This window comes from Bufo gargarizans, chromosome 9 (genome assembly GCF_014858855.1).
Source record: "Bufo gargarizans isolate SCDJY-AF-19 chromosome 9, ASM1485885v1, whole genome shotgun sequence".
Taxonomy (NCBI): domain Eukaryota; kingdom Metazoa; phylum Chordata; class Amphibia; order Anura; family Bufonidae; genus Bufo; species Bufo gargarizans.
In genome coordinates this window covers 95,051,975-95,074,147 of record NC_058088.1, presented here as the reverse complement: position 1 = coordinate 95,074,147, position 22,173 = coordinate 95,051,975, and positions in this window count along the sequence as shown.

The window sequence follows — 22,173 nt, the reverse complement described above, 5'->3', positions numbered from 1 at the left end:
TGGTAGCCATCTTTTTCTACCGCTGTGATAATAAACTTGAAAAACTTGAAAATAATTTTTTTCAGATCCGATAAAATTTGAAAAGAAAAAGAAATACATAATAAAAAGGTAGGTAAGATATTAAACACCATAAGTGATCACAATATCAGAGCATCAAATACGGGAGACAAACCCACAGGAGAACGGAGAGGGGCCAACACAGTTACATAATATTTCATTTGAAATAGACATTCAGGCCCTGTGGTTTAAGGGTCTGAAGGCGATGTATCCAATAAAATTTTACATGAACTCGCCATGCCCCTCACAAAATACCTTGGGGTGTCTTCTTTCCAAAATGGGGTCACTTGTGGGGTATTTATACTGCCCTGGCATTTCAGGGGCCCTAATGCGTGAGAAGTAGTTTGAAATCCAAATGTGTAAAAAAATGCCCTGTGAAATCCTAAAGGTGCTGTTTAGAATTTGGGCCCCTTTGCCCACCTAGGCTGCAAAAAAGTGTCACACATGTGGTATCGCCATACTCAGAAGACGTAGGGCAATGTGTTTTGAGGTGAATTTTTACATATACCCATGCTGGGTGAGGGAAATACCTCTCTAAAAGTCAACTTTTCCCATTTTTTTATACAAAGTTGTCATTTTAGAGAGATATTTCTCTCACCCAGCAGCTGTTTTAACAGATGCTTTGGGGGTGGGGGTTATCGATGAGGGACTTGTGGATTACCTTACTGTAATGCATCTAGTCACTCCTGTGATGTATGTGTTGCCTAAGATCCACAAGTCTCTCATCGACTTCCCCGGTCGCCCCATCGTATCGGGTTCTGACCTGATTTTCAGCCATGTTGCCATTTTTCTTGATAAGATACTACGCAGTTTCTCATGTGGAGGCAGTTCCTATATACAAGATACTACAGATTTTTTCGCTCAAACTGCGGATGGTCGATTTGGTGGGGGTACAGGGGGTGACATTGGCATCTTTTGATGTCACCTCCCTCTACACCTCAATAGATCATCTGAAGGGGTTATCAGCAGTTGCATACATGCTGGCGAGATCATCACTCACCTGTCAATCCCAACAGTTTATAATATCCCATTTGGAAATTGTTCTGAGGTTTAATTACTTCTTGTTTCAAGATTCTTTCTACATGCAAGAACAGGGCGTGGCGATGGGGTCCAATGTGGCCCCAACCTACGCCAACATATTCATGTGTTGATTTGAGGAGGATGTTGTCTATGGAAGCCACCACTTCCAACACATTAGGGCGTGGTGGCGGTACATAGGCGACATCTTCCTCATCTGGACTGGCACTGTGGAACAGCTTTGTGAGTTTCACAGATTCCTTAATGGAATCGACAGTGCACTTCAATTCACTTTAGTGCACTCCCACACTGAAATGCAGTTTCTAGACACACGTGTGATCCTGGCGGATGGCAGGTTGCAGACTCAACTGGTTTACCAAGCCGACTGACAGGAACACACTATTGACGTATAGTAGCAATCACCCTAGGTCTATGGTCAGATCCCTACCTTAGTCTCAGTTTTTAAGGGCCAGGCGCATAGTCTCAGATCCAGAGGTGTTTGACAACACTTTGGATATACTGATAAATAAGTTCAAGAAGCGGGGTTATCCATCCAAATTACTTTATGAGAAAAAAGAAATGGCTAGGAGACTAAATAGGGAGGATATTCTTAAAAGGAAAATACAACAAACTAACTTGGTTAGGATCCCTTTCATCTCAACTCACTCTGAACAAAGTACAGAGATAGGGAACATAATTCAACATCATTGGAATATACTGGGGGGTTGCCATAGTACAATTGAGGAATTTCATTCTCCGCCTTTAATGTCCAATGGCAGATCCAAGAGCATTAAAGACCAGTTGGTCAAAGCCGATGTAGGTACACTAAAAACGGCTAGGCAGACAACACTGACAACAAGCAGTGTTGGATGTTTCCCATGTCTATCATGCGTTAATTGTAAATATATTCTAAAAGGTAGAAATTTTGTGCATCCTCAAACTGGGATCGCGTATCAGATACAACATTATCTGACCTGCGATTCCAGCTATATTATCTATGCACTTATATGTCCATGCAATCTGATTTATGTCAGTGAGACAACCACTGACTTCAAGTCACGTCTTAATAATAACCGGCTAAGGATAAGGAAGAAACGGCTTGACCTGCCAGTGTCAAAACATTTTGTTGACTTTAAACACACAGAAAGGGATTTGAGTAGGGATGAGCGAACTCGAACTGTATAGTTCGGGTTCGTACCGAATTTTGGGGTGTCCGTGACACGGACCCGAACCCGGACATTTTCGTAAAAGTCCGGGTTCGGGTTCGGTGTTCGTCGCTTTCTTGGCGCTTTTGTGACGCTTTCTTGGCGCTTTTTGAAAGGCTGCAAAGCAGCCAATCAACAAGCGTCATACTACTTGCCCCAAGAGGCCATCACAGCCATGCCTACTATTGGCATGGCTGTGATTGGCCAGAGCACCATGTGACCCAGCCTCTATTTAAGCTGGAGTCACATAGCGCCGCCCGTCACTCTGCTCTGATTAGCGTAGGGAGAGGTTGCGGCTGCGACAGTAGGGCGAGATTAGGCAGATTAACTCCTCCAAAGGACTTGATTAACTGATCGATCTGCAGCTGTGGATCATTGAGCTGCTGATCCTCAATTGCTCACTGTTTTTAGGCTGCCCAGACCGTTTGTCAGTCACATTTTTCTGGGGTGATCGGCGGCCATTTTGTGTCTTGTGGTGCGCCAGCACAAGCTGCGACCAAGTGCATTTAACCCTCAATGGTGTGGTTGTTTTTTGGCTAAAGCCTACATCAGGGTGAAGCTGTCACACCAAGTGCATTTAACCAGCAATAGTCTGTTCATTTTTTGGCCATATACAAAATCAGGGGCAAGCTGCGCCTGTCACCAAGTGCATTTAACCCTCAATGGTGTGGTTGTTTTTTGGCTAAAGCCTACATCAGGGTGAAGCTGTCACACCAAGTGCATTTAACCAGCAATAGTCTGTTCATTTTTTGGCCATATACAAAATCAGGGGCAAGCTGCGCCTGTCACCAAGTGCATTTAACCCTCAATGGTGTGGTTGTTTTTTGGCTAAAGCCTACATCAGGGTGAAGCTGTCACACCAAGTGCATTTAACCAGCAATAGTCTGTTCATTTTTTGGCCATATACAAAATCAGGGGCAAGCTGCGCCTGTCACCAAGTGCATTTAACCCTCAATGGTGTGGTTGTTTTTTGGCTAAAGCCTACATCAGGGTGAAGCTGTCACACCAAGTGCATTTAACCAGCAATAGTCTGTTCATTTTTTGGCCATATACAAAATCAGGGGCAAGCTGCGCCTGTCACCAAGTGCATTTAACCCTCAATGGTGTGGTTGTTTTCTGGCTAAAGCCTACATCAGGGTGAAGCTGTCACACCAAGTGCATTTAACCAGCAATAGTCTGTTTATTTTTTGGCCATATACTACATCAGGGGCAAGCTGCGCCCGTCACCAAGTGCATTTAACCCTCAGTAGTGTGGTTGGTCAAGCTGTGACACCAAGTGCATTTAACCAGCAATAGTCTGTTCATTTTTTGGCCATATACTACATCAGGGGCAAGCTGCGCCCGTCACCAAGTGCATTTAACCAGCAATAGTGTGGTTATTTTTTGGCCATATCCCAGTCTAATTCTGTCACTAAATCCATACCGGTCACCCAGCGCCTAAATACTAGGCCTCAAATTTATATCCCGCTAAATCTCTCGTTACCGCTGTCCTGTTGTAGCTGGGAAAGTTATTTAGTGTCCGTCAAAGCACATTTTTTGTTCTGGGTTGAAGTACAATTCCCAATTTAGCAATTTCATAATTTAGTGGTTTCTGCTATATCAGAGCTATTTGAAATCTATCCCTAAAAGGGTATATAATATTCAAGGTGCACATTGGGTCATTCAGAATAACTTCACACACACCCGCTACTGTGTATTTTCAAGTCTAATTCTGTCACTAAACCCATACCTGTCACCCAGCGCCTAAATACTAGGCCTCAAATTTATATCCTGCTAAATCTCTCGTTACCGCTGTCCTGTTGTAGCTGGGAAAGTTATTTAGTGTCCGTCAAAGCACATTTTTTGTTCTGGGTTGAAGTACAATTCCCAATTTAGCAATTTCATAATTTAGTGGTTTCTGCTATATCAGAGCTATTTGAAATCTATCCCTAAAAGGGTATATAATATTCAAGGTGCACATTGGGTCATTCAGAATAACTTCACACACACCCGCTACTGTGTATTTTCAAGTCTAATTCTGTCACTAAACCCATACCTGTCACCCAGCGCCTAAATACTAGGCCTCAAATTTATATCCTGCTAAATCTCTCGTTACCGCTGTCCTGTTGTAGCTGGGAAAGTTATTTAGTGTCCGTCAAAGCACATTTTTTGTTCTGGGTTGAAATACAATTCCCAATTTAGCAATTTCATAATTTAGTGGTTTCTGCTATATCAGAGCTATTTGAAATCTATCCCTAAAAGGGTAGATCATATTGAAGGTGCACATAGGGTCATTCAGAATAACTTCACACACACCCGCTACTGTGTATTTCCAAGTCTAATTCTGTCACTAAACCCATACCTGTCACCCAGCGCCTAAATACTAGGCCTCAAATTTATATCCCGCTAAATCTCTCGTTACCGCTGTCCTGTTGTAGCTGGGAAAGTTATTTAGTGTCCGTCAAAGCACATTTTTTGTTCTGGGTTGAAGTACAATTCCCAATTTAGCAATTTCATAATTTAGTGGTTTCTGCTATATCAGAGCTATTTGAAATCTATCCCTAAAAGGGTATATAATATTCAAGGTGCACATTGGGTCATTCAGAATAACTTCACACACACCCGCTACTGTGTATTTCCAAGTCTAATTCTGTCACTAAACCCATACCTGTCACCCAGCGCCTAAATACTAGGCCTCAAATTTATATCCTGCTAAATCTCTCGTTACCGCTGTACTGTTGTTGCTTGGAAAGATATTTAGTGTCCGTCAAAGCACATTTTTTGTTCTGGGTTGAAGTACAATTCCCAATTTAGCAATTTCATAATTTAGTGGTTTCTGCTATATCAGAGCTATTTGAAATCTATCCCTAAAAGGGTATATAATATTCAAGGTGCACATTGGGTCATTCAGAATAACTTCACACACACCCGCTACTGTGTATTTTCAAGTCTAATTCTGTCACTAAACCCATACCTGTCACCCAGCGCCTAAATACTAGGCCTCAAATTTATATCCTGCTAAATCTCTCGTTACCGCTGTCCTGTTGTAGCTGGGAAAGTTATTTAGTGTCCGTCAAAGCACATTTTTTCTTCTGGGTTGAAATACAATTCCCAATTTAGCAATTTCATAATTTAGTGGTTTCTGCTATATCAGAGCTATTTGAAATCTATCCCTAAAAGGGTAGATCATATTGAAGGTGCACATAGGGTCATTCAGAATAACTTCACACACACCCGCTACTGTGTATTTCCAAGTCTAATTCTGTCACTAAACCCATACCTGTCACCCAGCGCCTAAATACTAGGCCTCAAATTTATATCCCGCTAAATCTCTCGTTACCGCTGTCCTGTTGTAGCTGGGAAAGTTATTTAGTGTCCGTCAAAGCACATTTTTTGTTCTGGGTTGAAGTACAATTCCCAATTTAGCAATTTCATAATTTAGTGGTTTCTGCTATATCAGAGCTATTTGAAATCTATCCCTAAAAGGGTATATAATATTCAAGGTGCACATTGGGTCATTCAGAATAACTTCACACACACCCGCTACTGTGTATTTCCAAGTCTAATTCTGTCACTAAACCCATACCTGTCACCCAGCGCCTAAATACTAGGCCTCAAATTTATATCCTGCTAAATCTCTCGTTACCGCTGTACTGTTGTTGCTTGGAAAGATATTTAGTGTCCGTCAAAGCACATTTTTTGTTCTGGGTTGAAGTACAATTCCCAATTTAGCAATTTCATAATTTAGTGGTTTCTGCTATATCAGAGCTATTTGAAATCTATCCCTAAAAGGGTATATAATATTCAAGGTGCACATTGGGTCATTCAGAATAACTTCACACACACCCGCTACTGTGTATTTTCAAGTCTAATTCTGTCACTAAACCCATACCTGTCACCCAGCGCCTAAATACTAGGCCTCAAATTTATATCCTGCTAAATCTCTCGTTACCGCTGTACTGTTGTTGCTGGGCAAGATATTTAGTGTCCGTCAAAGCACATTTTTTGTTCTGGGTTGAAATACAATTCCCAATTTAGCAATTTCATAATTTAGTGGTTTCTGCTATATCAGAGCTATTTGAAATCTATCCCTAAAAGGGTATATAATATTCAAGGTGCACATTGGGTCATTCAGAATAACTTCACACACACCCGCTACTGTGTATTTTCAAGTCTAATTCTGTCACTAAACCCATACCTGTCACCCAGCGCCTAAATACTAGGCCTCAAATTTATATCCTGCTAAATCTCTCGTTACCGCTGTACTGTTGTTGCTGGGCAAGATATTTAGTGTCCGTCAAAGCACATTTTTTGTTCTGGGTTGAAATACAATTCCCAATTTAGCAATTTCATAATTTAGTGGTTTCTGCTATATCAGAGCTATTTGAAATCTATCCCTAAAAGGGTATATAATATTCAAGGTGCACATTGGGTCATTCAGAATAACTTCACACACACCCGCTACTGTGTATTTCCAAGTCTAATTCTGTCACTAAACCCATACCTGTCACCCAGCGCCTAAATACTAGGCCTCAAATTTATATCCCACTAAATCTGTCCCTAGTGCTGTAGCTGGGCGAGTTATTTAGTGTCCGTTCAAGCACATTTCTTGTTCTGGGTTGAAATACAATTCCCAATTTAGCAATTTCATAATTTAGTGGTTTCTGCTATATCAGAGCTATTTGAAATCTATCCCTAAAAGGGTATATAATATTCAAGGTGCACATAGGGTCATTCAGAATAACTTCACACACCCGCTACTGTGCATTTCCAAATCTAATTCTGTCACTAAACCCATACCTGTCACCCAGCGCCTAAATACTAGGCCTCAAATTTATATCCCGCTAAATCTCTCGTTACCGCTGTCCTGTTGTGGCTGGGAAAGTTATTTAGTGTCCGTCAAAGCACATTTTTTGTTCTGGGTTGAAATACAATTCCCAATTTAGCAATTTCATAATTTAGTCGTTTCTGCTATATCAGAGCTATTTGAAATCTATCCCTAAAAGGGTAGATCATATTGAAGGTGCACATAGGGTCATTCAGAATAACTTCACACACACGCTTCTGTGCATTTCCAAGTCTAATTCTGTCACTAAATCCATACCGGTCACCCAGCGCCTAAATACTAGGCCTCAAATTTATATCCCGCTGAATTTGAATACAATACATTGGGCCAAATAATATATTTGTTGTTGTGGTGAACCATAACAATGAGAAAAACATCTAGTAAGGGACGCGGACGTGGACATGGTCGTGGTGGTGTTAGTGGACCCTCTGGTGCTGGGAGAGGACGTGGCCGTTCTGCCACATCCACACGTCCTAGTGTACCAACTACCTCAGGTCCCAGTAGCCGCCAGAATTTACAGCGATATATGGTGGGGCCCAATGCCGTTCTAAGGATGGTAAGGCCTGAGCAGGTACAGGCATTAGTCAATTGGGTGGCCGACAGTGGATCCAGCACGTTCACATTATCTCCCACCCAGTCTTCTGCAGAAAGCGCACAGATGGCGCCTGAAAACCAACCCCATCAGTCTGTCACATCACCCCCATGCATACCAGGGAAACTGTCTCAGCCTCAAGTTATGCAGCAGTCTCTTATGCTGTTTGAAGACTCCGCTGGCAGGGTTTCCCAAGGGCATCCACCTAGCCCTTCCCCAGCGGTGAAAGACATAGAATGCACTGACGCACAACCACTTATGTTTCCTGATGATGAGGACATGGGAATACCACCTCAGCATGTCTCTGATGATGACGAAACACAGGTGCCAACTGCTGCGTCTTTCTGCAGTGTGCAGACTGAACAGGAGGTCAGGGATCAAGACTGGGTGGAAGACGATGCAGGGGACGATGAGGTCCTAGACCCCACATGGAATGAAGGTCGTGCCACTGACTTTCACAGTTCGGAGGAAGAGGCAGTGGTGAGACCGAGCCAACAGCGTAGCAAAAGAGGGAGCAGTGGGCAAAAGCAGAACACCCGCCGCCAAGAGACTCCGCCTGCTACTGACCGCCGCCATCTGGGACCGAGCACCCCAAAGGCAGCTTCAAGGAGTTCCCTGGCATGGCACTTCTTCAAACAATGTGCTGACGACAAGACCCGAGTGGTTTGCACGCTGTGCCATCAGAGCCTGAAGCGAGGCATTAACGTTCTGAACCTGAGCACAACCTGCATGACCAGGCACCTGCATGCAAAGCATGAACTGCAGTGGAGTAAACACCTTAAAACCAAGGAAGTCACTCAGGCTCCCCCTGCTACCTCTTCTGCTGCTGCCGCCTCGGCCTATTCTGCTGCTGCCGCCTCGGCCTCTTCCTCCGCCTCTGGAGGAACGTTGGCACCTGCCGCCCAGCAAACAGGGGATGTACCACCAACACCACCACCACCACCTCCGTCACCAAGCGTCTCAACCATGTCACACGCCAGCGTTCAGCTCTCCATCTCACAAACATTTGATAGAAAGCGTAAATTCCCACCTAGCCACCCTCGATCCCTGGCCCTGAATGCCAGCATTTCTAAACTACTGGCCTATGAAATGCTGTCATTTAGGCTGGTGGACACAGACAGCTTCAAACAGCTCATGTCGCTTGCTGTCCCACAGTATGTTGTTCCCAGCCGGCACTACTTCTCCAAGAGAGCCGTGCCTTCCCTGCACAACCAAGTATCCGATAAAATCAAGTGTGCACTGCGCAACGCCATCTGTGGCAAGGTCCACCTAACCACAGATACGTGGACCAGTAAGCACGGCCAGGGACGCTATATCTCCCTAACTGCACACTGGGTAAATGTAGTGGCAGCTGGGCCCCAGGCGGAGAGCTGTTTGGCGCACGTCCTTCCGCCGCCAAGGATCGCAGGGCAACATTCTTTGCCTCCTGTTGCCACCTCCTCCTTCTCGGCTTCCTCCTCCTCTTCTTCCACCTGCTCATCCAGTCAGCCACACACCTTCACCACCAACTTCAGCACAGCCCGGGGTAAACGTCAGCAGGCCATTCTGAAACTCATATGTTTGGGGGACAGGCCCCACACCGCACAGGAGTTGTGGCGGGGTATAGAACAACAGACCGACGAGTGGTTGCTGCCGGTGAGCCTCAAGCCCGGCCTGGTGGTGTGTGATAATGGGCGAAATCTCGTTGCAGCTCTGGGACTAGCCAATTTGACGCACATCCCTTGCTTGGCGCATGTGCTGAATTTGGTGGTGCAGAAGTTCATTCACAACTACCCCGACATGTCAGAGCTGCTGCATAAAGTGCGGGCCGTCTGTTCGCGCTTCCGGCGTTCACATCCTGCTGCTGCTCGCCTGTCTGCGCTACAGCGTAACTTCGGCCTTCCCGCTCACCGCCTCATATGCGACGTGCCCACCAGGTGGAACTCCACCTTGCACATGCTGGACAGACTGTGCGAGCAGCAGCAGGCCATAGTGGAGTTTCAGCTGCAGCACGCACGGGTCAGTCGCACTACAGAACAGCACCACTTCACCACCAATGACTGGGCCTCCATGCGAGACCTGTGTGCCCTGTTGCGCTGTTTCGAGTACTCCACCAACATGGCCAGTGGCGATGACACCGTTATCAGCGTTACAATACCACTTCTATGTCTCCTTGAGAAAACACTTAGGGCGATGATGGAAGAGGAGGTGGCCCAGGAGGAGGAGGAGGAGGAGGAGGAAGAGGGGTCATTTTTAGCACTTTCAGGCCAGTCTCTTCGAAGTGACTCAGAGGGAGGTTTTTGGCAACAGCAGAGGCCAGGTACAAATGTGGCCAGCCAGGGCCCACTACTGGAGGACGAGGAGGACGAGGATGAGGAGGAGGTGGAGGAGGATGAGGATGAAGCATGGTCACAGCGGGGTGGCACCCAACGCAGCTCGGGTCCATCACTGGTGCGTGGCTGGGGGGAAAGGCAGGACGATGACGATACGCCTCCCACAGAGGACAGCTTGTCCTTACCCCTGGGCAGCCTGGCACACATGAGCGACTACATGCTGCAGTGCCTGCGCAACGACAGCAGAGTTGCCCACATTTTAACCTGTGCGGACTACTGGGTTGCCACCCTGCTGGATCCACGCTACAAAGACAATGTGCCCACCTTACTTCCTGCACTGGAGCGTGATAGGAAGATGCGCGAGTACAAGCGCACGTTGGTAGACGCGCTACTGAGAGCATTCCCAAATGTCACAGGGGAACAAGTGGAAGCCCAAGGCCAAGGCAGAGGAGGAGCAAGAGGTCGCCAAGGCAGCTGTGTCACGGCCAGCTCCTCTGAGGGCAGGGTTAGCATGGCAGAGATGTGGAAAACTTTTGTCAACACGCCACAGCTAACTGCACCACCACCTGATACGCAACGTGTTAGCAGGAGGCAACATTTCACTAACATGGTGGAACAGTACGTGTGCACACCCCTCCACGTACTGACTGATGGTTCGGCCCCATTCAACTTCTGGGTCTCTAAATTGTCCACGTGGCCAGAGCTAGCCTTTTATGCCTTGGAGGTGCTGGCCTGCCCGGCAGCCAGCGTTTTGTCTGAACGTGTATTCAGCACGGCAGGGGGCGTCATTACAGACAAACGCAGCCGCCTGTCTACAGCCAATGTGGACAAGCTGACGTTCATAAAAATGAACCAGGCATGGATCCCACAGGACCTGTCCGTCCCTTGTCCAGATTAGACATTAACTACCTCCCCATAACCATATATTATTGGACTCCAGGGCACTTCCTCATTCAATCCTATTTTTATTTTCATTTTACCATTATATTGCAAGGCTACCCAAAGTTGAATGAACCTCTCCTCTGCCTGTGTGCTAGGCCTAAATATATGCCAATGGATTGTTGCAGTGGTGGCTGACGTGAAGCCTCATTCTCTGCTATGACATGCAGACTGATTCTCTGGTGACATGAAGCCAGATTGTCTGTTACGGGACCTCTCTCCTCTGCCTGGGTGCTGGGCCTGAATTTATGACAATGGACTGTTGCAGTGGTGGGTGACGTGAAGCCTGATTCTCTGCTATGACATGCAGACTGATTCTCTGGTGACATGAAGCCAGATCCTCTGTTACGGGACCTCTCTCCTCTGCCTGGGTGCTGGGCCTAAATTTATGAAAATGGACTGTTGCAGTGGTGGGTGACGTGAAGCCTCATTCTCTGCTATGACATGCAGACTGATTCTCTGCTGACATGAAGCCAGATCGTCTGTTACGGGACCTCTCTCCTCTGCCTGGGTGCTGGGCCTAAATTTATGAAAATGGACTGTTGCAGTGGTGGGTGACGTGAAGCCTGATTCTCTGCTATGACATGCAGACTGATTCTCTGGTGACATGAAGCCAGATCCTCTGTTACGGGACCTCTCTCCTCTGCCTGGGTGCTGGGCCTAAATATCTGACAATGGACTGTTGCATTGGTGGCTGACGTGAAGCCTGATTCTCTGCTATGACATGCAGACTAATTCTCTGCTGACATGAAGCCAGATTGTCTGTTACGGGACCTCTCTCCTCTGCCTGGGTGCTGGGCCTAAATTTATGAAAATGGACTGTTGCAGTGGTGGGTGACGTGAAGCCTGATTCTCTGCTATGACATGAAGACTGATTCTCTCCTGACATGAAGCCAGATTGTCTGTTACGGGACCTCTCTCCTCTGCCTGGGTGCTGGGCCTAAATTTATGAAAATGGACTGTTACAGTGGTGGGTGACGTGAAGCCTGATTCTCTGCTATGATATGAAGACTGATTCTCTGCTGACATGAAGCCAGATTGTCTGTTACGGGACCTCTCTCCTCTGCCTGGGTGCTGGGCCTAAATTTATGAAAATGGACTCTTACAGTGGTGGGTGACGTGAAGCCTGATTCTCTGCTATGACATGAAGACTGATTCTCTGCTGACATGAAGCCAGATCCTCTGTTACGGGACCTCTCTCCTCTGCCTGGGTGCTGGGCCTAAATATCTGACAATGGACTGTTGCATTGGTGGCTGACGTGAAGCCTGATTCTCTGCTATGATATGAAGACTGATTCTCTGCTGACATGAAGCCAGATTGTCTGTTACGGGACCTCTCTCCTCTGCCTGGGTGCTGGGCCTAAATTTATGAAAATGGACTCTTACAGTGGTGGGTGACGTGAAGCCTGATTCTCTGCTATGACATGAAGACTGATTCTCTGCTGACATGAAGCCAGATCCTCTGTTACGGGACCTCTCTCCTCTGCCTGGGTGCTGGGCCTAAATATCTGACAATGGACTGTTGCATTGGTGGCTGACGTGAAGCCTGATTCTCTGCTATGATATGAAGACTGATTCTCTGCTGACATAATGCCAGATTGTCTGTTACGGGCCCTCTCTCCTCTGCCTGGGTGCTGGGCCTAAATTTATGAAAATGGACTGTTGCAGTGGTGGGTGACGTGAAGCCTGATTCTCTGCTATGACATGAAGACTGATTCTCTGCTGACATGAAGCCAGATCCTCTGTTACGGGACCTCTCTCCTCTGCCTGGGTGCTGGGCCTAAATATCTGACAATGGACTGTTGCATTGGTGGCTGACGTGAAGCCTGATTCTCTGCTATGATATGAAGACTGATTCTCTGCTGACATGAAGCCAGATTGTCTGTTACGGGACCTCTCTCCTCTGCCTGTGTGCTAGGCCTAAATATATGCCAATGGATTGTTGCAGTGGTGGCTGACGTGAAGCCTGATTCTCTGCTATGACATGCAGACTGATTCTCTGGTGACATGAAGCCAGATCCTCTGTTACGGGACCTCTCTCCTCTGCCTGGGTGCTGGGCCTAAATTTATGAAAATGGACTGTTGCAGTGGTGGGTGACGTGAAGCCTGATTCTCTGCTATGACATGAAGACTGATTCTCTGCTGACATGAAGCCAGATCCTCTGTTACGGGACCTCTCTCCTCTGCCTGGGTGCTGGGCCTAAATATCTGACAATGGACTGTTGCATTGGTGGCTGACGTGAAGCCTGATTCTCTGCTATGATATGAAGACTGATTCTCTGCTGACATGAAGCCAGATTGTCTGTTACGGGACCTCTCTCCTCTGCCTGTGTGCTAGGCCTAAATATATGCCAATGGATTGTTGCAGTGGTGGCTGACGTGAAGCCTGATTCTCTGCTATGACATGCAGACTGATTCTCTGGTGACATGAAGCCAGATCCTCTGTTACGGGACCTCTCTCCTCTGCCTGGGTGCTGGGCCTAAATTTATGAAAATGGACTGTTGCAGTGGTGGGTGACGTGAAGCCTGATTCTCTGCTATGACATGAAGACTGATTCTCTGCTGACATGAAGCCAGATCCTCTGTTACGGGACCTCTCTCCTCTGCCTGGGTGCTGGGCCTAAATATCTGACAATGGACTGTTGCATTGGTGGCTGACGTGAAGCCTGATTCTCTGCTATGATATGAAGACTGATTCTCTGCTGACATGAAGCCAGATTGTCTGTTACGGGACCTCTCTCCTCTGCCTGTGTGCTAGGCCTAAATATATGCCAATGGATTGTTGCAGTGGTGGCTGACGTGAAGCCTGATTCTCTGCTATGACATGCAGACTGATTCTCTGGTGACATGAAGCCAGATCCTCTGTTACGGGACCTCTCTCCTCTGCCTGGGTGCTGGGCCTAAATATATGAAAATGGACTGTTGCAGTGGTGGGTGACGTGAAGCCTGATTCTCTGCTATGACATGCAGACTGATTCTCTGGTGACATGAAGCCAGATCCTCTGTTACGGGACCTCTCTCCTCTGCCTGGGTGCTGGGCCTAAATTTATGAAAATGGACTGTTGCAGTGGTGGGTGACGTGAAGCCTCATTCTCTGCTATGACATGCAGACTGATTCTCTGCTGACATGAAGCCAGATTGTCTGTTACGGGACCTCTCTCCTCTGCCTGTGTGCTAGGCCTAAATATATGCCAATGGATTGTTGCAGTGGTGGCTGACGTGAAGCCTGATTCTCTGCTATGACATGCAGACTGATTCTCTGGTGACATGAAGCCAGATCCTCTGTTACGGGACCTCTCTCCTCTGCCTGGGTGCTGGGCCTAAATATCTGACAATGGACTGTTGCATTGGTGGCTGACGTGAAGCCTGATTCTCTGCTATGATATGAAGACTGATTCTCTGCTGACATGAAGCCAGATTGTCTGTTACGGGACCTCTCTCCTCTGCCTGTGTGCTAGGCCTAAATATATGCCAATGGATTGTTGCAGTGGTGGCTGACGTGAAGCCTGATTCTCTGCTATGACATGCAGACTGATTCTCTGGTGACATGAAGCCAGATCCTCTGTTACGGGACCTCTCTCCTCTGCCTGGGTGCTGGGCCTAAATTTATGAAAATGGACTGTTGCAGTGGTGGGTGACGTGAAGCCTGATTCTCTGCTATGACATGCAGACTGATTCTCTGGTGACATGAAGCCAGATCCTCTGTTACGGGACCTCTCTCCTCTGCCTGGGTGCTGGGCCTAAATTTATGAAAATGGACTGTTGCAGTGGTGGGTGACGTGAAGCCTCATTCTCTGCTATGACATGCAGACTGATTCTCTGCTGACATGAAGCCAGATTGTCTGTTACGGGACCTCTCTCCTCTGCCTGGGTGCTGGGCCTGAATTTATGACAATGGACTGTTGCAGTGGTGGCTGACGTGAAGCCTGATTCTCTGCTATGATATGAAGACTGATTCTCTGCTGACATGAAGCCAGATTGTCTGTTACGGGACCTCTCTCCTCTGCCTGGGTGCCGGGGCCTAAATATCTGAGAATGGACTGTTCCAGTGGTGGGTAACGGGAAGCCAGATTCTCTGCTATGATATGAAGACTGATTCTCTGCTGACATGAAGCCAGATTGTCTGTTACGGGACCTCTCTCCTCTGCCTGGGTGCTGGGCCTAAATTTATGAAAATGGACTATTACAGTGGTGGGTGACGTGAAGCCTGATTCTCTGCTATGACATGAAGACTGATTCTCTGCTGACATGAAGCCAGATTGTCTGTTACGGGACCTCTCTCCTCTGCCTGGGTGCCGGGGCCTAAATATCTGAGAATGGACTGTTCCAGTGGTGGGTGACGGGAAGCCAGATTCTCTGCTATGGAACCTCTCTCCAATTGATTTTGGTTAATTTTTATTTATTTAATTTTTATTTTAATTAATTTCCCTATCCACATTTGTTTGCAGGGGATTTACCTACATGTTGCTGCCTTTTGCAGCCCTCTAGCCCTTTCCTGGGCTGTTTTACAGCCGTTTTAGTGCCGAAAAGTTCGGGTCCCCATTGACTTCAATGGGGTTCGGGTTCGGGACGAAGTTCGGATCGGGTTCGGATCCCGAACCCGAACATTTCCGGGATGTTCGGCCGAACTTCTCGAACCCGAACATCCAGGTGTTCGCTCAACTCTAGATTTGAGGTGTTGTATCATCAATTTTATACCCAATGCCTAGGAGAGGTGGCAACAGAATTAATTTGTTAAAAAAAAGGGAGTTGAAGTGGATCCATACACTGAATTCCCTTAAACCGCATGGTCTGAATGTAGAGTACAAAATTGGGGTTGGCTAGGGCTGTGGCTTGCCCTTTTGCTGCATATTGTGATGTCAACCGAACCTGTGTATATTTTGTGATTATTTGTACTGGACAAAATACATGTTCTCTATGAATTTTCATGTTTTTAATCATTTTTTATTTTACCACTTCCATTACAGATGGTATGCCACGGAGTATGGAGTGAGGCAACCTGAGGCTGCATTTGTGAACGGCGTGCTGTTGTAATGTGCAGAGGATGTTTGATTTATTTTTGTTCATATTTGGGATTTTTGCAGTTACAGTCCGTTATTCACATGGCAGGTGGTTGTGAGGAGAACCCTCTTGAAAATGTGGTGATAGGTGGGTTTTGATCACGGACACAGTGCGACTCTGCACTAACGTGCGGATGTGCAGTTGGTCTGAGGTCCCGGATGGAGGCTCCACTTCTTGGGTTGTGGTAGCCCTCATCCGACCCTGCTTAGCCACTCATGTAGTTATATGGCAGGAATATGTGCAATTACCACCTTGATCCTGTGCGTATCAGACTATGCTGCCATCTACGCATGCGCTTGTCAGCAAAGGCACTATTTCCACAGAGCGTAACCCAATGTAGTCAGACACCTGTCGGTCTAGGCGTTCCTTGAGGCTGGATCCGGAGGGCGGCTGTCGATGGGTTAGCTGCAAGAATTATCTCATATCCAAAGTGACCAACACATCTTCAAAACGCCCTCTTCCTGCATGCAGTGTTGGATTGGTACCCGCAAATGTTTCTCTGTGAGTGGAAATTCCTCTGCCAGTGCCCACAAAAGCAAAATGCAGCATTTCTCGAAGAAAATCCTGGAAGTGCAGCACTCTGTGATGCTGGCAACATGTCCGCCATTTTGTATTTGTACTGGTGGTCTAAGTACGTTGCCACTCAGTAATGGTCCTTGCCCTTTATGCTTTTTAAACGGGGGTCCCTCTTCAAACACTGGAGCATGAAGGCCCCCATTTGAACTAAATTGGAAGTGGCCTGGATCCTGCTCATCGTCGAGGGTAATGTCATCCTCGGTCTTCTCCTCCCAGCCATGGACAACACCAGGGATCCCAGAAAAGTTTAAAGCATGCTCTTCTTGCTCCTCCTCCACCCAGGAATCATCCTCCTCTGACTCCTCTTCAGACTACTGTTGACTTGACTCAGATGGAGTAGCCCTCTGTCGGAATTCATCCAGCAATGTGACTTCCTTATCTTCCTGCTCCTCGATGGCTTGATCAATGACACAACGCAATGCACGCTCCAGAAATAAGGCGTAAGCTTTGATGTCACTGATGGCGCCCTGCCTACGACTGACCAGTTTGGTGATCTCATCAAATGGCCGCAGAAGTCTGACAGACCAAACTCCCTGTTTAACGCACTGCAAACAACCACAAACAGTCCATTTGCACAACCACAAACTCCCCATTTGCACAAGGTTGGATACCAAGCTAACCATGTCCCGTTCCTTGTCCTCACTGATGTCCTTGAAGGTCTCTTCCTCCACCCAGCCACGTACAACACCAAGGGTTCCCAAAAGGTGATAACAAGCCCCCTGGGACGCCTGCTGTGTTTGGTCTTCCACCTCTTCAAAGCCACCTTCCTCCTCTGATTCCTCTTTTTCAGACTCCTCTCTTTGCATTGCCTCTCTCTGTGTTATTATAAGGTGTGTTAAGTAGTACTATTCCTATCAGTTTAATCCCTGTTACATATGGGATCTATTTTAGGAACCGGGAGATGGAAAAAGATGCTTGGTCGGTCCTCCTACTTCCAATTTGGTGCACTGCGCGTGCAATCTATTATGCCACCAGATAGGAGTGGTGTGTTAAGTAGTACTATTCCTATCAGTTTAATCCCTGTTACGTCCCCTATCAGGGGACGTGTATATGGAATCGATTTTAGGAACCCGGGAGATGGAAAAAGATGCTTGGTCGGTCCTCCTTCTTCCAATTTGGTGCACTGCGCGTGCAATCTACTGTGCCACCAGATAGGAGTGGTGTGTTAAGTAGTACTATTCCTATCAGTTTAATCCCTGGAAAAAGATGCTTGGTCGGTCCTCTATGCGTCAATCTTGGTGTAGTGATGACTGTGCCCGTGCGCATGTTTGGGAGATTGCAGGCGATGGGGTTTTTTCAAAGCCTATGGTCGTGCTGAGGTAGTTCAGTGACAGTTAAGTGACCCAGAAAACAATGATTTTGCAGTGTGGGCCCATTGTTGGCCTAGTAGGCTTTAATGATCACCTTAGATGATCACAAAGAAAATTAATGTTTTTTCTATGCAAAATTATCCAGCCGCTTTTGGTCTGTTCACAATGAAGCAATGACCTTATCATCTGGGGTGTGCCAACATTGCCATTGTCAACACACTCATATAGGTGGTCGACTCATTATGATAAGCAAGCCCCTTCACCACAACAAGGTAACGATCACAAAGGGGAATTGACACATGTATGTGCCTTTTTTTTGGGGGGGGGGGGGTTTTGCAGCCACAGTGCAGCACCAGAGGCCCGAAAATTTAGGCATGTACACATGCCTGAAAAATTAGGTATTGCTGCAGCCGCTGCGGTTTCCCAGGCAGAAAGTGCCCTAAAACATTGCGGCTTGAACCCTAGTTGGTGGCGGATAAGTCACGCAAGTCATCCGGCATTCAGAGATAAAATACAGCAGCGGGTGGATCATTTTTAGCCCAAGGCAGCTCATCTCATCAGGCCGTTTTTTAGTCGAATGTATCGCCCACTGTCAGTCCCTTCGTGATCCATCCCTCAGTCATTCTAATAAAGGTGAGGCAATCTAGACTTTTTTGAACTAGGCGACTTCTCTTCTCAGTGACAATACCTCCTGCTGCACTGAAGGTCCTTTCTGACAGGACACTTGAAGCGGGGCAGGCCAGAAGTTCTATTGCAAATTGGGATAGCTTAGGCCACAGGTCAAGCCTGCACACCCAGTAGTCAAGGGGTTCATCGCTCCTCAGAGTGTCAATATCTGCAGTTAAGGCGAGGTAGTCTGCTACCTGTCGGTCGAGTCGTTCTCTGAGGGTGGACCCCGAAGGGCTGTGGCGATGCGTGGCGATGCGTAGGACTTAAAAAGCTCAGCATGTCCTCCATCAACGCTGTAAAGCGTCCTGTCCTTGCCAGCGTGGTCGTGGTAGGAGGAAGATTACTTTCACCTCTTCCCCTGTTAGATTCCTGTTGTGCTGTGACATCACCCTTATACGCTGTGTAAAGCATACTTTTTAATTTATTTTGGAACTGCTGCATCCTTTCCGACTTCTGGTAATTCGGTAACATTTCAGCCACTTTCTGCTTATACCGGGGGTCTAGTAGCGTGGCCATCCAGTACAGGTCGTTCTCCTTCAGCCTTTTCAAATGAGGGTCCCTCAACAGGCACGACAGCATGAAAGACCCCATTTGCACAAGGTTGGATCCCGAGCTACTCATGTCCCGTTCCTCGTCCTCACTGATCTCAATGAAGGTATGTTCTTCTCCCCAGCCATGTACAACACCACGGGTACCAGATAGGTGACAACGAGCACCCTGGGATGCCTGCTGTGGTTGGTCTTCCTCCTCCTCCTCAAAGCCACATTCCTCCTCTGACTCCTCTTCCTCAGACTCCTCTTCCAGCGTTGCCGCAGGTCCAGCAAGCAATGCTGATAAGGCTGTTTCTGGTGGCGATGGTGACCACAACTCTTCCTCTTCACGCTCATCTACGGCCGGATCCAGCACTCTTCGCAGGGCACACTCCAGGAAGAAAACAAATGGGATGATGTCGCTGATGGTGCCCTCAGTGTGACTGACTAGGTTTGTCACCTCCTCAGAAGAGTGCATGAGCCTACAGGCATTGAGCATGAGCGTCCAGTAACGTGGAAAAAAAATTCCCAGCTCCGCAGAGGCTGTCCTTGCACCCTGGTCTTACAAATGCTCCTTGACGGATTTTTCTTGTTGGAGCAGGCGGTAGAACATTAGGAGTGTTGAATTCCAACGTGTCCGGCTGTCGCAAATCAAGCGCCTCACTGGCATGTTGTTTCACCGCTGGATATCTGAAAAGTGTGCCATGGCCATGTAGGAATGCCTAAAATGGCCACACACCTTCCTGGCCTGCTTGAGGATGTCCTGTAAGCCTGGGTACTTATGCACAAAGTGTTGTACGATCAGATTACACACATGTGCCATGCACGGCACATGTGACAACTTGCCCAAATTCAATGCCAACAAATTGCTTCCATTGTCACGCACCACTTTGCCGATCTCCAGTTGGTGCGGAGTCAGCCACTGATCCACCTGTGCATTCAGGGCGGACAGGAGTGCCGGTCCAGTGTGACTCTCTGCTATCATGCAAGTCAACCACAAGACGGTGTGACACTGTCGTATCCGGGATGTAGAATAGCCCCTGGGGATCTGGGGGGGTGCCGTTGATGTGGAACAAGACGCTGCAGCAGAAGAGGACTCAGCCGAGGATGTTATGGAAGAGGATGGAGTAGGAGGAGTAGAGGAGGTGGCAGCGGGCCTGCCTGCAAGTTGTGGCAGTGTCCCCAACTCCTCTGCAAAGCCACACATTCCATGCTTGGCAGCCATCAGCATGTTTACCCAATGTGCAGTGTAGGTGATATACCTGTCCTGACCGTGCTTTGCAGACCAGGTATCAGTGGTCAGATGGACCCTTGCCCCAACACTGTGTGCCAGACATGCCATGACTTCCTTTTGCACTATCGAGTACAGATTGGGGATTGCCTTTTGTGCAAAGAAATTTCGTCCGGGTACCTTTCACTGCGGTGTTCCAATAGCTAAAAAAAAATTCAAGGCCTCAGACTCTACCAGCTTGTATGGTAAAAGCTGGCGGGCTAAGAGTTCCGACAAGCCAGCGGTCAGATGCCGGGCAAGGGGGTGACTTTGTGACATTGGCTTCTTACGCTCAAACATGTCCTTGACAGACACCTGACTGTGGGCAGATGAGCAGGAACTGCTCAAGGCGAGAGACGAAGTGGCGAATGGTTGAGTGGGGGCAAGGAGGACAGCAGTGGTTGACGTAACTGAAGATGCTGGACCAGGAGGAGGATGGCGTCTTTAAGTTTGTGTGCTGCTTGTACTCATGTGTTGATCCCATAGGCGTTTGTGATGTGCGATCATGTGCCTTCGCAAAGCAGTTGTACCTAGGTGGGTGTTGGACTTCCCACGACTCAGTTTCTTTTGGCACAGGTTGCAAATGGAATCACTGTTGTCAGAGGCAGACACACCAAAAAAATGCCACACTGCTGAGCTCTGCAATGACAGAATTCTGGTGGTGGCAACAGCATGCGTTGATTGGCGTGCTGTCTGGCTGACCCCGGGTGCCGATGCATGCTGTCTGACTGTGCCACTAGCTCCTTGCGACAACCTCCCCCTGAATCCAACTTGTCTCCTCCTCCTCTCTGTCTCCCCATCTGAACTTTCCCCCTGTTCTTCTTCTCTTCTAGCGGGAACCCACGTGACATCCAAGGACACATCGTCATCATCAACCGCTTCACTTGTATCTGACAACTCAGCAAAGGAAGCAGCAGCGGGCACAACATCATCATCATCATCACACCGTATGTCCATGTGTGTAATGCTGCCTGATTGAGACAGACCCCTGTTATCTGCATCCTCTGGCAATAATGGTTGCGCATCACTCATTTCTTCAAACTGACAGGTCAAGTGAAGCGGCTGTGGTGCTAGTGTTGGTGGTGGTGGCAGGCGGGTGAGTGGTAACTTGAGAGATGCTCGAAGCTAAGCTGGAGGAGGATGGTGCATCAAGATTCCGAACGGAAGCTGTAGAATATTGGGTGTCCTGTGTTAGCCAGTCAACTATGTCCTCAGAACTTTTCCAGTTCAGGGTACGTGGACACTTGGACACTGGGCATTATTAAGAGAAGATCATGCAGGAACTACTGAAGAACGTGTATCAGAACTTCTCAGAGATCTGGTGGTGACAGGTGCAGTAAGTATGTTTTGTTACTTCACAGCACTATGTCTGTAGCATGTATGTATGGACAATAGATAAATATCTATCACATGCACATAACACGTCCATTTTCCTGTCACTCAATATATACCACACACTATATACGGTACCATACACTATATACCATACACACACAATATATATAGATTATATTTTATGTCCATGAGCTTTCTTTGTCTCACCGTAAGTATTTGCTGGTTCATTTAGCGTTACCCAGGGTGCACCACGGGGATGAAAAACAGCTGTACACCCAACACTGTACTGTCACTTCAGTAGACAGGTACATCGCAGTTTAGTTGGCCAATATCCAATTGCTCACTCAGACCCCACACACATACAATCAAAATACAATCTAATCTTATAACGGTAACATTCATTATAATATTTTCCCTTCAAAGATGTAACTACTTTTTGCTGGTTTGTTGAGGACATATTTTTTTAAAAACTTTG